We start from the raw sequence: 15,032 nt of genomic DNA, 5'->3' as shown, positions 1-15,032 counted from the left end.
CACACAACTGTCAGTGTTTGTTTTGTGAGAGAGTTGAAATGCTGACCAAAGTGTTGTGTTACAGGAGATGGTGGCATGTGAAGACCTGGTGGTGTATTTCACCTGGGAGGAATGGGAGGCCATGACCCATGCACAGAAGATCCTGTACAGGGAGGTGATGCTGGAGATCTACAGCAGCCTGCTTTCCTTGGGTGAGTGACACCATCACAAGCCCAATGGTAACACTTCCTTGCTCTTTGACAAACAAGTCAACACTGCATAAAATTTGATGATGGGCAGATGTAGAATGTGAGTCCATGAATAATATGAATGACCACTATCTAGGAGAGGATTCAACTTGGAACATTTGTTGCATAGCTGTTGAACCAGGCCATAGTCCTTTTAACAATCCAGGATAGTGATTTCACAAAGTCTTACATTGTTTCCATGAACAGGGTTCTGTGTTACCAAACCTTAGTTGATCTTCAAGTTGGAGCAAGGAGGAGAGCCATGGATATTGGAAGAAGACCTAAATCAGAGCCTTCCAGGTAAGTCTCACACAATGGGCAGGGAGTCCACGGCAGGAAGAGTGGAGCAGATGTTGGCTGGTGCTTTTCCACTAATCTTTCACAAGTGTTACTGCTGTCAACAGCCGATTTGTTACATCAGACACAAGCATTGTAGAGTATCTAGGGATAGCAGTGTGTAACTCTTTTATTCTTGATGAGTATGTTGTTTGATTTAAAAAGGTTCCAGTACTTTTCTTATGTCACTAAGGGTTTTCTTCTAGGTTAGATACATTCACCAAATTTAACTTGTCCTTCTCTACACTTTCCTACATTTTCCTTCTGGGACAACTTATAGAAACTGGTTTTTACTAGTTGCTTAGATGGAGTTCTCACTCATGGTTTTGGCCAGGCACAGAACCTACTCTTCTAAGTAGCTCAAGACTGAACCAATATATGTGAACTGGCTCTTTCCCCTTTTTCTCTATCTCTGTGCCTCTCAGATACATAAGCAAATGATAGGTTGTTGGGAACATTAGAAGAGCGAGCCTGTGACTGGCAACCCTGTTTCAGTCTCTCTTTGTGTCTCACTCTCTGTCTCTCTGACTCTTAAGTAAGTAAGCAAATAAGTAAATGCTAAAAGATGACCAGGAGCAAGCCTCTGTGCTGTGACATCAGAAATCATGAAGTTAAACATGAATGTTTACAGGAACACAATAAGTGATGTTAGACTGAGCAAGAAAGTCATGAGATTTTGAGTCCCAAGGCCATGCAACCTCATGTGTTCAGGTTGAGCGGCTCAGATTTGCTTAAGCATGGAGTTTGAAGTATGAACTCTCTCTTATTTATCAATATCATTATGGGAAAAAAAGCCAAAAAGATAACAAAGGCATAGGAAGTGAAGTTTTCTGTGATGATAGTTGACAACTGAATAAAATTGTCCATAAAGTCAAAATATCACAAAGGAACATTTATAGAACGAATTGAGGAGGCAACCAGGCTGTTGATTTCAGAATGAGCTAGCAGGCCGGCGCCGCGGCTCACTAGGCTAATCCTCCGCCTAGCGGCGCCGGCACACCGGGTTCTAGTCCCGGTCGGGGCGCCGGATTCTGTCCCGGTTGCCCCTCTTCCAGGCCAGCCCTCTGCTGTGGCCAGGGAGTGCAGTGGAGGATGGCCCAGGTGCTTGGGCCCTGCACCCCATGGGAGACCAGGAAAAGCACCTGGCTCCTGGCTCCTGCCATCGGATCAGCGCGGTGCGCCGGCCGCAGCGCGCCGGCCGCGGCGGCCATTGGAGGGTGAACCAACGGCAAAAAGGAAGACCTTTCTCTCTGTCTCTCTCTCTCACTGTCCACTCTGCCTGTCAAAAAAAAAAAAAAAAGAATGAGCTAGCAAACACCTTTTAAAGAATGAATACCCCCTGGGTCGCAAAAACAAATTCTTTAATGTGATAATGTGATAGGGAGTGTATATCCCAGGTGGTACATTGGGACATTTCTGTACCTATTGTAGTTCTGAGAAGCTGAAGATGTCATGTTTCCTTAGGAAGATGTGGATGCTGTCATAGATTGCAGAAAAAGTAGACTTCATTTGAAAAATCTCACAAATGCAGTTTTCCTGGGAAGAGTAAACATGTGACAACCATCTATTCAAAAATTGTTTCTTCAATGTGGTCCTGCTTGCAGGAAAGACACATTTCATTCTTTTCCACCCACAAGTACATGATGCAGAAATAGTTTTGCCCTTCTTTATGGCTGATATGTCAGAGTAGCACCAAAACACACCATTTTAATAAAAATAAGTTCAAGAGAAAGCACAGGGAAAAATTAATTGCTAGGCAATGTCTGAATATTTTTACTAAATATTTCTCCATTCTTTAAAATTTCATAGAATTGTTTCATCATTGTTAAAGGCAGAGTGACAGTGAGAATAGAAAGAGAAAGAGATCTTCTATTAGCTCACTCCCCAAATGCCTACAAGAGTTAGGCCAGACTAGCCTATATCCTAAAGCCTAGAATTCCACCCATGCCTCTCTAGTGTCTCACAGGGTTCCAAGCATATGTACCATCACCTACTGTCTCCTAGTTTGCATAAGCAGAGAGCTGTATTGGAAATGTAGTAGATAAGGCTCAAACTAGTACTATTTGGAGATGCAGGCATCCGAAGCAGTGACTTAACACATCTTACTACCTTAACCCATTCTGCCACACTTGAAAACTAAGTAGTAAAACAATATCATGATTGAACATTGGAAAATCTATTGTTATAAATTCATATATTATTGTATTAAGAAGAAAAAACATGTAGTGGTCATAAATAAGTATCTTGTATAGATTATGTTAAAATCTTATGCCACTTGGATAATAAGTAAATTCCTTCCTTTTGGATGATTATGCCAAGAGAAACTGTTATATGCTTCACTGACATGGTTATGTTTTCTTATTTTAGTTACCATGAGAAGGGATTGTCTAATTATGAACAACCAGGAAAACAAAGGCAAAAATTTAAATCAGGATGTTATAAAATACAACAGGATATCAACTCCCAAAAGTGTTGAATTAAGAAAAGCACTTAATTCAAGTTCAAGCCATATGACAAAACTGAAGGGAAACTATTCAGGAATGAAACCTGTGGAATGCAATATATTTAAAAATGTGCATCTGCCCAGTGGAGCTGATGAACTTGAAGCTGGAGGGAAATTTGATGCCATTAAAGTACCTGGGATCTCTCTCCAGTGCTGGGACCATCTTAGTCCGCATCACAAGATTCCATCTGTGACGCAGACATTGGAACATAATGAAGAGAAAGCCTTCAATAGTATGGAGAAATTTTGTACATCTGAGAGGGTTCATATGCTAGAGACCTGTAATAAATCGTCTGTCACTGTTGGAAAGGCAACTCAAATAGAAAAAAATTCCATAAAAATTCTAACCTCAGTAAGCACCAACACACCCACAAAAGAGAAAAACTTTGTGAGCATATTAGGTCTGTAGCATCTGTCACTTACCAATCACATCTTGCAATAAATCAGAGACAACAAATAGGGACAAAATCCTATGCTTGTAAACTTTATGTAAAATCATTAAGTTGTAAATCCTGCCATTCCATCCATCACAGTGCTCACATACAAGAAAACTTGCGTGTGAGTAATGAATGTGTCAAAACCACTTACCAGAAGTCAGATCTCATTAGACATCAGAAAATTCACAGGCAGAATAAACCTAATAAATGTAATGAGTGTGGAAAAGCCTTTCTCCAAAAATCAGACCTTGTAAGACATCAGAGAATTCACAGAAGAGAGAAACTGCATGAATGTAATGACTGTGGAAAAACCTTTGGCTATAAGTCACACCTAATGGCACATCAGAGAATTCACACAGGAGAGAAACCTCATGAATGTACTGACTGTGGAAAAGCTTTTTCCCAGAAATCACACCTCATAGCACATCAGAGAATTCACACAGGAGAGAAACCTTATAAATGTAATGACTGGAAAAGCCTTTAGCTGTAAGTCATACCTCATCACACATCAGAGAATTCACACAGGAGAGAAACCTTATGAATGTAAAGACTGTGGAAAAGCCTTTTCCCAGAGATCATACCTCATAACACATAAGAGAGTTCACACAGGCCAGTGAATAGGCTAATCCTCCACCTAGCAGTGCCAACACACCGGGTTCTAGTCCTGATTGGGGTGCCGGATTCTGTCCCGGTTGCTCCTCTTCCAGGCCAGCTCTCTGCTGTGGCCTGGGAAGGCAGTGGAGGATGGCCCAAGTGCTTGGGCCCTGCACCCCATGGGAGACCAGGAGAAGCACCTGGCTCCTGCCTTCAGATCAGCGTGGTGTGCTGGCCGCAGTGTGCCAGCCGTGGTGGCCATTGGAGGGTGAACCAATGGCAAAAGGAAGACCTTTCTCTCTGTCTCTCTCTCTCACTATCCACTCTGCCTGTCAAAAAGAGAGAGAGAGTTCACACAAGAGAGAGACTCCATGAATGTAATGACTGTGGAAAAGTGGCCATAAGTCACACCTCATAGCACACCAGAGAATTCACACAGGAGAGAAACCTCATGAATGTACTGACTGTGGAAAAGCTTTTTCCCAGAAATCACACCTCATAAGACATAAGAGAGTTCACACTGGAGAGAAACCTCATGAATGTAATGACTGTGGAAAAGCCTTTGCCCAGAAATCACACCTCATCATACATCAGAGAATTCACACAAGGGAGAAACCTCCTGAATGCAATGAGTGTGGCAAAGCATTTGGCCATAAATAACACCTTATAACACATCAGAGAATTCATACAGGGGAGAAACTTCATACATGTAACGACTGTGGAAAAGCCTTTGGCTATAAATCATAGCACATCAGAGAATTCACATGGAAGGAATCCCATAAATGTAATCACCTGGAAAAGCCTTTTGTATAAGTCAGACCTCAGCAGACATGAGAGAATTCACACAGTGGAGAAACCTCATGAATGTACTAACTGTGGAAAAGCCTTTTTCTTTTTTTTTCTTTTATCTTTTATTTAATGAATATAAATTTCCAAAGTACGACTCATGGGTTACAATGGCTTCCCCCCCCCCATACCGTCCCTCCCACCCACAACCCTCCCCTTTCCCACTCCCTCTCCCCTTCCATTCACATCAAGATTCATTTTCGATTATCTTAATATACAGAAGATCAGCTTAGTATACCTTAAGTAAGGATTTCAACAGTTTGCTTCCACACAGAAACATAAAGTGAAAAATAATAGATGATTTTTTTTAAATGATGATATCAGATCAGACCTCTTGTCATGTTTAATCCCAGTGAGAGTCAAGTTGGGAATTGATAATTTCTTTTTTTTTTTTTTACAGAAGATCAGTTTAGTGTACATTAAGTAAAGATTTCAATCGTTTGCACCCCCATAGAAACACAAAGTGAAATATACTGTTTGAGTACTCGTTATAGCATTAAGCCTCAGTGTACAGCACATTAAGGACAGAGATCCTACATGAGGAGTAAGTGCACAGTGACTCCTGTTGTTGACTTTACAAATTGACACTCCTGTTTATGGCATCAGTAATCTCCCTATGCACCAGTCATGAGTTTCCAAGGCTATGGAAGCCCCTTGAGTTCTCCGACTCTTATCTTGTTTAGACATGGTCATAGTCAAAGTGGAGGTTCTCTCCTCCCTTCAGAGAAAGGCACCTCCCTCTTTGAAGACCTGTTCTTTCCACTGGGATCTCACTCACAGAGATCTTTTTGCCAGAGTGTCTTGGCTTTCCATGCCTGAAATACTCTCATGGGCTGGAAAAGCCTTTTTCTCTAAATCAACTCGGAATTCATTAGAAAATTCACATGGGGGATAAACTTCATGAATGTAATACTGTGGAAAAGCCTTTTTCTCTAAATCAACTCGGAATTCATTAGAAAATTCACATGGGGGATAAACTTCATGGATGTAATGACTGTGGAAAAGCCTTTTTCTCTAAATCAACTCGGAATTCATTAGAAAATTCACATGGGGGATAAACTTCATGGATGTAATACTGTGGAAAAGCCTTTTGTCATAATTCATACCTCATAGCACACCAGAGAGTAATGCTGTCCTGCAGCTGCGAGCTTTCAGAAATAAAGACTCTATAATTTGGCATCTTCTGTAACTCACTGTTGTTCCAAATATAACACTTGAAGGCCCCAGGAAGTTTGTGTATATCAGCACTCTGTTCAGATACTGACCAGCCAGCAGCCTCTCTGCCCTGGGTACTCTGAGAGTTCTCTAAGGAGGCACCACCTGAGACATTCCAGGGCTGTGAGACAACCTTGGGAAGCTCTGACAGCCAGAAGGCAGAGTCTGCTGACCTCTCTTCATTTTCAGGAGTCAGTCAAAGACCCCTGAGGTGAGTCTCACTTATCTGTTTTACGGGGAACCGGTTCTTCTTGTAGAGAATGGAGGACTGGACATGATCAAAATTTCCCTCCATGAGCCACCTACAACGGAAGTGAGAGCCTCCTGTTTCAGTTCTGCCATACTGGCCCTCTTGTTTGTCTTGTCATTTTTGACATTTTTTTTTGCCCTTCTAGAAGATATTTCCTGATTCTTTCCAGCCTCTGTCATTTGATCATCTCTGTGACTGAATTACTGACCGTTATGACCAGGGAACTCTTCCGGACTTCATTCCCACTGGAATCTCTCTTTGTATTCTTTTCCTGGTATTGCTTCTGTCTAATGATTTGGATTCTGGTCATTTTAACTCCCTTTGGTCTCCTCAAACTTGTCACATTTACAGTCTTCTGTGAGTGCTGCCGGGCTCCCAACTGATCCCCAGGAGACTTGTCTTGTCCCTGTCAGCTGGCCAACCTAGTCTAAGTCTCTCTATTTTCCTAGTTCTCAATGTCTTGCTTGTCATTTTTCTCATCACTACAATCCCTCTGTTCACACTTTTCAAGGGAGCACCCAGTAAGGAAGACCCCTCTAGGGTATATGTAACAGCATTCCAAAGAAGATTTAGTAGATGGGTATGATTATGGCATTAAGCTAATCTGAGGAGGCCGGCACTGTGGCACAGTGAGTAAACTGCTGCCAGCGGTTCTGGCACCCATACGGGCACCAGTTTGAGTACTAGCTTTTCCACTTCTGATCCTGCTCTTGCTGTGGCCTGGGAAAGCAGTAGAAGATGGCCCAAGTCCTTGGGGCCTTGCACCCATGTGGTAAACCCGGAGGAAACTCCTGGATCCTCCAGCTCTCTGCTGTGGCCTGGGAAAGCAATGGCAGATGCTCCAAGTCCTTGGGCCCCTGCACCCACGTGGGAGACCCAGAAGAAGCTTCTGGCTCCTGGCTTCAGATCATCTCAGCCCTGGCCATTGCGGCCATCTGGGGAGCGAACCAGTGGATGGAAGACCTCCCTCTCTCTCTGTCTCTCCTCTCTCTGTAACTCTGTCTTTCAAATAAATAAAATAAATCTTTAAAAATGAGTAAAAGAGGCCGGTGCCGCAGCTCAATAGGTTAATCCTCCACCTTGTGGTGCCGGCACACCAGGTTCTAGTCCCGGTCGGGGCGCCAGATTCTGTCCCGGTTGCCCCTCTTCCAGGCCAGCTCTTTGCTGTGGCCCGGGAAGGCAGTGGAGGATGGCCCAAGTGCTTGGACCCTGCACCCCATGGGAGACCAGGAGAAGCACCTGGCTCCTGCCTTCGGATCAGCGCAGTGCGCCGGCCGCAGCCTGCCAGCCGTGGCGGCCATTGGAGGGTGAACCAATGGCAAAAGGAAGACCTTTCTCTCTGTCTCGCTCTCTCACTGTCCACTCTGCCTGTCAAAAAAAGAGTAAAAGAAAATATTTGCAGGAAAAAAATTTTAAATAAAAGGAAAGAAAGAAACTCCTGGATCCTGGCTTAGGATCAGTGCAGTTCTTGCCATTCCAACTATCTGGGGAGTGAACCAATGGATGGAAAACTAACTCTCTCTTTCTCTCTCTCTCTCTCTCTCTCTCTACCCCTCCTTCTCTGTGCAACTCTGACTTCCAGGTAAAGAAACAAATCTCTTTAAAAAAAAAAAAAAAAGCTAACCTGAGGTGATGTGAGGACCTTCTGTGAACTTGAGTGGCCCATTTTGGGGTGGATTGACCAGACACCAGATCTTTTGATCCTCACCTGGCCCAAGCCATTTGGGATATTGTGATGGAATCCCAGCAACCCTGAACAATTCCCGTATATTAACCAATGGATGGCCCTGGTCTAGAATCCAACCCCTTGGTTAAATACTGTTTTCCTAAGAACTGGAGTACACATTCTTGTTGCTTGACACAAATCTGCCACTAAAAGAGACCCACCAATGAAACCCCCAGTCCTTCCACCAAGCCTTGATCAGATGATCCTCTACCCTCATGTAGCCCCAGTGTGGCATGGGAGGGGGAGCCAAGGGATGGGGGCAAAAGAAACAGTGGCCCATAGCTTCAATGCCTCACCCGAAGTCATGTCCAGGCAAGGGGAAGACAAGAAACCACCGTGGTGACAACATTACCTCTTGGAGGAAGTTTTCCTGGCAGACAGAAACCACGGGGGCACCTGCTGTGTTTGTCCCATCCTCCACAGGCAATCTCTGTAATTGGAAAACACAAAGTCCTCCTTTCTCTGAAAAGCCAGTGGCTTATTCAGTCTCCCAGAGCCAGTCTTTAATGCCCACCATCCAGCCTGGGCTGATTGTCAACAATTTATGATCACTCTCTTCACATAAGGGAGGAGACAGAATCCAGCTAGAATTGAAGTCAAGCAGTATTAGGATCAGGAAGGATCACTCGAGGAAAATGGAGACCATACTGAAGAAATGTTTTAAGTCATCTAGGTGTAATTACTGAATGTAAATTGGGTAAAGGCAAATGAGATAAATATGTATAAATTGGTGCTCTTAGCACCTTATATTCTGTGGAAAAATAATTTGGGGTTGTTAACATATGTTTTCACAAACTGTCTATGAAAAATATCTCAACACTGCTGGAAAGAAACCAAGGCTGTGGCTGCTCTGTGGCACAGTGAGTTAAAGCCCTGGCCTGAAGCACTGGCATCCCATATGGGCACCAGTTCTACTCCCAGCTGCTCCTCTTCTGATCCAGCTCTCTGCTATGGCCTAGAATAGCAGAAGATGGCCCAATTCCTTGGGCTCCTGCACCCATTTGGGAGACCTGGAAGAAGCTTCTGACTCCTGGCTTCAGATTGGCACAGCTCTGGCTGTTGCAGCCATCTGGGGAGTGAATCAGTGGATGGAAGACCCCACCACCACCTCTCTCTGTAACTCTTTCAATAAAATAACATATTTTTTATTTATTTTTTATTTAGTAAATATAAATGGTTAAAGTACAGTTTATGGATTACAGCAGCTTCCCCCCACCATAATTTCCCTCCCACTCACACCCCTCCCATCTCCCGCTCCCTCTCCCATTCCATTCACATCAAGATTCATTTTCAACTATCTTTATATACAGAAGATCAATTCAGTATATATTAAGTAAAGATTTCATCAGTTTGCACCCACACAGAAACACAAAGTGTAAAATACTGTTTCAGTACTAGTTATAGCATTACTTCACATTGGACAACACATTAAGGACAGATCCCACATGAAAAGTAAGTACACAGTGACTCCTGTTGTTGACTTAACAATTTGACAGTCTTGTTTATGGCATCAGTAATCTCCCTAGGCTCTAGTCATGAGTTGCCAAGGCTATGGAAGCCTTTTGAGTTCGCCGACTTCAATCTTATTCCGACAGGGTCATAGTCAAAGTGGAAGTTCTCTCCTCCCTTCAGAGAAAGGTACCTCCTTCTTTGATGGCCCCGTTCTTTCCACTGGGATCTCATCGCAGAGATCTTCCATTTAGGTCTTCCTTTTTTTTTTTTTTCCAGGGTGTCTTAGCTTTCCATGCCTAAAATACTCTCATGGGCTCTTCAGCCATATCCGAATGCCTTAAGGGCTGATTCTGAGGCCAGAGTGCTGTTTAGGACATCTGCCATTCTGAGTCTACTGTGTATCCCACTTCCCATGATGGATTGTTCTCTCCCTTTTTGATTCTATCAGCTAGTATTAGCAGACACTAGACTTGTTTGTGTGATCTCTTTGACTCTTAGACCTATCAGTGTGATCAATTGTGAAATGAAATTGATCACTTGGACTAGTGATATGGCATTGGTACATGCCACCTTGATGGGATTGTATTGGGATCCCCTGGCATGATTCTAACTCCACCATTTGGGGCAAGTCCAGTTGAGCATGTCCCAAATTGTACATCTCCCTCTCTTTTTCCCACTCTTATATTTAACAGGGATCACTTTTCAGTTAAAATTTAAACACCTAAGAATAATTGTGTGTTAGTCGCAGAGTTCAACCAATAGTACTAGAACAAAACAAAGAGAAAATACTAAAATGGATAAAGTATTACATTGTACATCAACAGTCAGGACAAGAGTTGATCAAGTCACTGTTTCTCATAGTGTCCATTTCACTTCAACAGGTTTCCCCTTTGGTGCTCAGTTAGTTGTCACCAATCAGGGGGAACATATGATATTTGTCCCTTTGGGACTGGCTTAATTCACTCAGCATAATGTTTTCCAGATTCCTCCATCTTGTTGCAAATGACCAGATTTCGTTGTTTTTGACTGCTGTATAGTATTCTATAGAGTACATGTCCCATAATTTCTTTATCCAGTCTACTGTTGATGGGCATTTGGGTTGATTCCAGGTCTTAGCTATTGTGAATTGGGCTGCAATAAACATTAATGTGCAGACAGCTTGTTTGTTTGCCAATTTAATTTCCTTTGGGTAAATTCCAAGGAGTGGTATGGCTGGGTTGAATGGTAGGGTTATATTCAGGTTTCTGAGGAATCTCCAGACTGACTTCCATAGTGGCTTAACCAATTTGCATTCCCACCAACAGTGGGTTAGTGTGGGTTAGACACCCCCCCCCACCTCTCTCTGTAACTCTGTCTTTCAATAAAATAAAATAAATCTTTAAAAAAAGAAAGAAAGAAAGAAACCAAGACTGAGACTTGGTGTGTTATGTTAATTTAGAACATGTTGTATTAATTTGGAGATTTTTAAAGGGTTGAAGTCTTTTGTCATTAAAATTTTGTGTTCTCCAAACACTGAAAATCAGATTTGCTGCTCATGAAGCTAAAACATTGTTGGTTCTGTGTTTAAATGTGCCCTATTTTAAGTTCCAAGTTCCAAAAGACTTCTTTTTCCCTGGCCTCTATTTTATTCAATACTATAGTACAATTCCATAAGCAAATAAAACTAATAGTACTACAGGTTGCAACTTAGAAAATATACAGTTAATTCAGATTATTAATAGGGAAAGAAATTCTAATTAATTGATGGTAATGTTTTTAAAAAAACATTTTAAGAGACTATTCCTGTAACCACTTTATTCTTCAACCTTGTATATTATATTATATGTATATACCTATTGCATGTCTACATGGGAAAAATTTATTTATTAAGAGCTCTGTTTTAATTGGCTTAAGATAAAAGATTGCTCAAATTTAAACTGCTAAATTGACTGGCGGTTCATGTGACCTAAATCCTATACAAGTGGTTTTAAATTTGTTGGTAGAAAGAAATTAAAGTGTTTAGGTCATTGACATATTTTTACTTGGGTTTGCTGGTCAAAGAAGTTACAGCTGTGCCAGACATTTAAATGATGTTTCCAAATACATATACTCATGTCTTGAATTTTATAGAAAGCACTGAAACTTCTGGTACATGTTTTCATAAGTTGTTATTTGACAGCTAACACTGCCTGCTAAGTTATCATTTGATATTAAGCATTCCCAGTAAGTGAACTGGGAAGGCGTGACTTTTTTTGCCTAATTTCTATATTCTCTTCAAGATGAGAAATTGACTCTATACTGATAGACTCTCCAGGATGTACATTATGATCTTAGGCCTTATAAATGGGATGGCTATCATTTTTCTGTAATAATTGCATAGCCAAAATGAGAGCTTAAATTATTATTTCACAGCTAGGTTTACTTTGTCATAGGCACAGAAAACTGGCAAAATCTCCCTTTTCAAACCAAATGAAGGGAGAGAAAGTTTAATCAATGACTTCCAATTTTATAGATAAGGTGGACATCATGTTTGATGTTAAAGTGAGGACGTAGCTTTCCTCATGGGCATTGTCTACCTGGTAGAAGAACCACCATCAGAACATGCCTGTGACTATAGATTTCTAGCTCGGGCCACCAAGGGTTAGGAATGGGACTGAGCAACCCCTCCACGTGCATCCTCTTAAAGCTGCCTCCATCGTCTCCTTCACCAGAAACCATGAGGAAAGAGGAGCAAGCTAGGCAGCAGTAGGTGCAATATAGGTGGCAGGCCAATTAATGGCTGCTTGTAGAGTGATCTGCCATCAAGGAGACCCAACACGCATGTCCACCACAAGTGGCATGTTAATTGTGGAAATCCAGGCATCAGATGGACACAGAAGTCAGCTTATGAAGAGCCCTGACTTCTCTGCCAGCCAGGAGCTGGGTCACTGGAAATGGAACTGTCCTGGGGTTAAAGGGGTGCTGAGTTAGAGCCGGAGATGCTGCTGGCTCTAAGGAAAAAAATAAGCCCCTTACTCAGCCCAGGTTCCCAAGTAACCAGCACTGTTCAGGAGAAGGCCAAGTAGGGTCAACAACATTGCAGACAGGACTGTAGATTTCCTTGTAGGGATGCCACCTGCCTTCTACTCAGGGCAGGTCTGCTCCCAGGCCAGCTAGGTAATGAGGTCAACAGGATGCCTTCCCCAAGGAGCTTCACACCTCCCTTAGGATGTCTCTTCCAATAGCCCTTGTGAAGAAATAGGTCTGGACCTCATGTATACCCAACAGGCCTTAGCCCACCTGATTGTTATCAGGTCCCAGCTGTCAGCTTCTATTTGCCTTCTTTCAATGGGGAACTTGCTGGTGGTTTAGACAGCACCTTTCATAGGTCCTCTAATAATGACTTTAGTAACTTTTGAAAACAGAGTGACTCTACTACCTCTTGTTCTTCTCAGAGTCAGATGCACCCCCTCGTGGGAAGGATTTTACCCTTATGAAATCATCTATGGGAGTCCTCCTGTTCTCCCTAAGCTCAGGAAAGAACTAAAAGCTGAACTCCATAACTGTGTCTTAGGGAACTTTTGTGGTCCTTGCCATCCACACAAAAGGCTGCCTACAAGCAAATCCAGAATGCCTTACCTTTGCCATCTACTGATCCAGTACACCAGTTTCAACCCAGGGACTCAGTGTGGATAAAGAAGTTCACTACCCAAGGTCTGGCTCCTCTCTGGAAGGAGCCATACACAATCATCCTGACCACCCCAACAGCTGTCAAAGACAATGGCATCTCGATCTGGCTGCATCACTCCTGAATCAAGGCTGAGAAAATGACACAGATGGTTCAGAACTCTTACGACCCTCTAAAGAGAAGACTCTCACAGATGCCCTAGTTATATCCTTCCTATGCTTTGTATAACCGGAAACCCCCATCATTCCAATTCTAAAATAGTGACCTAGGAACTCAGGAATGTGCTCACGGAGAGCTTCTCACAAATTACACTGAGGGAATTGGGGGAGAGAGGAGTTTGACTGCAGATTTATATTTTCAGTTCAAAAAAATCACAGCCATACCTGAGGGCTGAGGGCTGAGTGTCTGAGGGTTGGCAGGGGGAGGAGGACTGGGGTTACAGACTGGGGATGTGGGGTCACAAAACCAAGAAAGGCTATAAGAATTAGGCATTTACAGCTGTCAAGTCCTGGGGACATTTAGTTAGAATGTTTTAAACTTAGGAGAGTTTTCTTTGCCCCTAATGGTGTTGTGAAACCCATTCCACTATTAATGGACACCATAGAGATGGAGACAAATTTTGTTCCAATGAGTTTTCACCCCCAGTTCATGTAAGGTGTGGCAGTGCAACCCAGTGTAATCAGCACTGATCAGAGAAGAATTAATTCAAACAACTTATGCTCAGAGGGAAATATGAGCCATTATCCCATTAAAGTGAATTAATGATACTTGTAGCAATGTTATTGGTAAAATAAATCAGTTACTTTTTATAGAAAACTCTTATTTAATAAATATAAATTTCAAAAGTGCAACTTTTTTTATGAGCCAAATTTTTATTTGTTCATTTCTTGCATTTGAAGTATTCTTCGATGACATCCTTGGCCTGAGATTCTTTGCCGTAGTCCTTAACCACACAACTGCAACCAACCACTTTGCAGGGTTTCCCTTCTCAATTTTACAGAGGCCTACCCATTCCCCAAGTTTTTTGTTGTCATCAGCCTTAATGAGGTTGATCTGGCGCTCAGCACACAGGGCTCCACCAGCTTGACATACATTGGCTCATCGCAGTTAGATGCATGCACACAAAGATGGGCTTGGCGCTTGTCTAAGGCTTTGGCAGCCTCACGAATTCCATGTGCTAGGCCATCATGGATGAGGGCGGTCTTCAGCACCTCTTCAGCCCATTACATCTCCAGCAGCAATGCCTTCCTCAGCCATGACGGTGGGTTACGGGTGAAGCCTAATCTTGAACGCACCCGGGCCTCCGTCTCCATGTGTCTCAGTGGCGACAGGGAAAGAGAAATGTGCAACTTTTGGATTTTAGCAGTTCTTCTCCCTATTACCACCCTCCCACCTGCAAACCATCCCATCTCCTACTTCCTCTCCCATTGCATTCTACATTAAGATTCATTTTTAATTATCTTTATATACAGAAGATCAAATGTATACTAAGTAAAGATTTCAACAGTTTGCATCCACACAAACATACAAAGTATAAAGTACTGTTTGAAGACTAGTTTTACTGTTAATTCTTATAATACAACACATTAAGGACAGAGATCCTACATGGGGAGTAGGTGCACAGTGACTCCTGTTATTGATTTAACAATTGACACTCTTATTTATGATGTCAGTAATCACCCGAGGCTCTTGTCATGAGCTGCCAAGGCTAGGGAATCCTCTTAAGTTCACAAACTCTGACTTTGTTTAGAGAAGGCCATAATCAAAGTGGACTTCTGCTAGATCTTGCCATTCTCTCAT

At 42.5% G+C, this 15,032-nt stretch overlaps 1 pseudogene; it reads right to left on the bottom strand.

Annotated features, from left to right (window-relative positions):
- Positions 1-14,090: 14,090 nt before the first annotated feature.
- Positions 14,091-14,782, bottom strand: LOC138847400 (small ribosomal subunit protein eS12-like; annotated as a pseudogene).
- Between the last annotated feature and the right edge of the window lie 250 nt (positions 14,783-15,032).

This window comes from Oryctolagus cuniculus, chromosome 21 (assembly GCF_964237555.1).
Source record: "Oryctolagus cuniculus chromosome 21, mOryCun1.1, whole genome shotgun sequence".
Taxonomy (NCBI): domain Eukaryota; kingdom Metazoa; phylum Chordata; class Mammalia; order Lagomorpha; family Leporidae; genus Oryctolagus; species Oryctolagus cuniculus.
The sequence above is the reverse complement of the archived record's forward strand: the minus strand, read 5'-3'. Positions and strand labels throughout refer to the sequence as shown.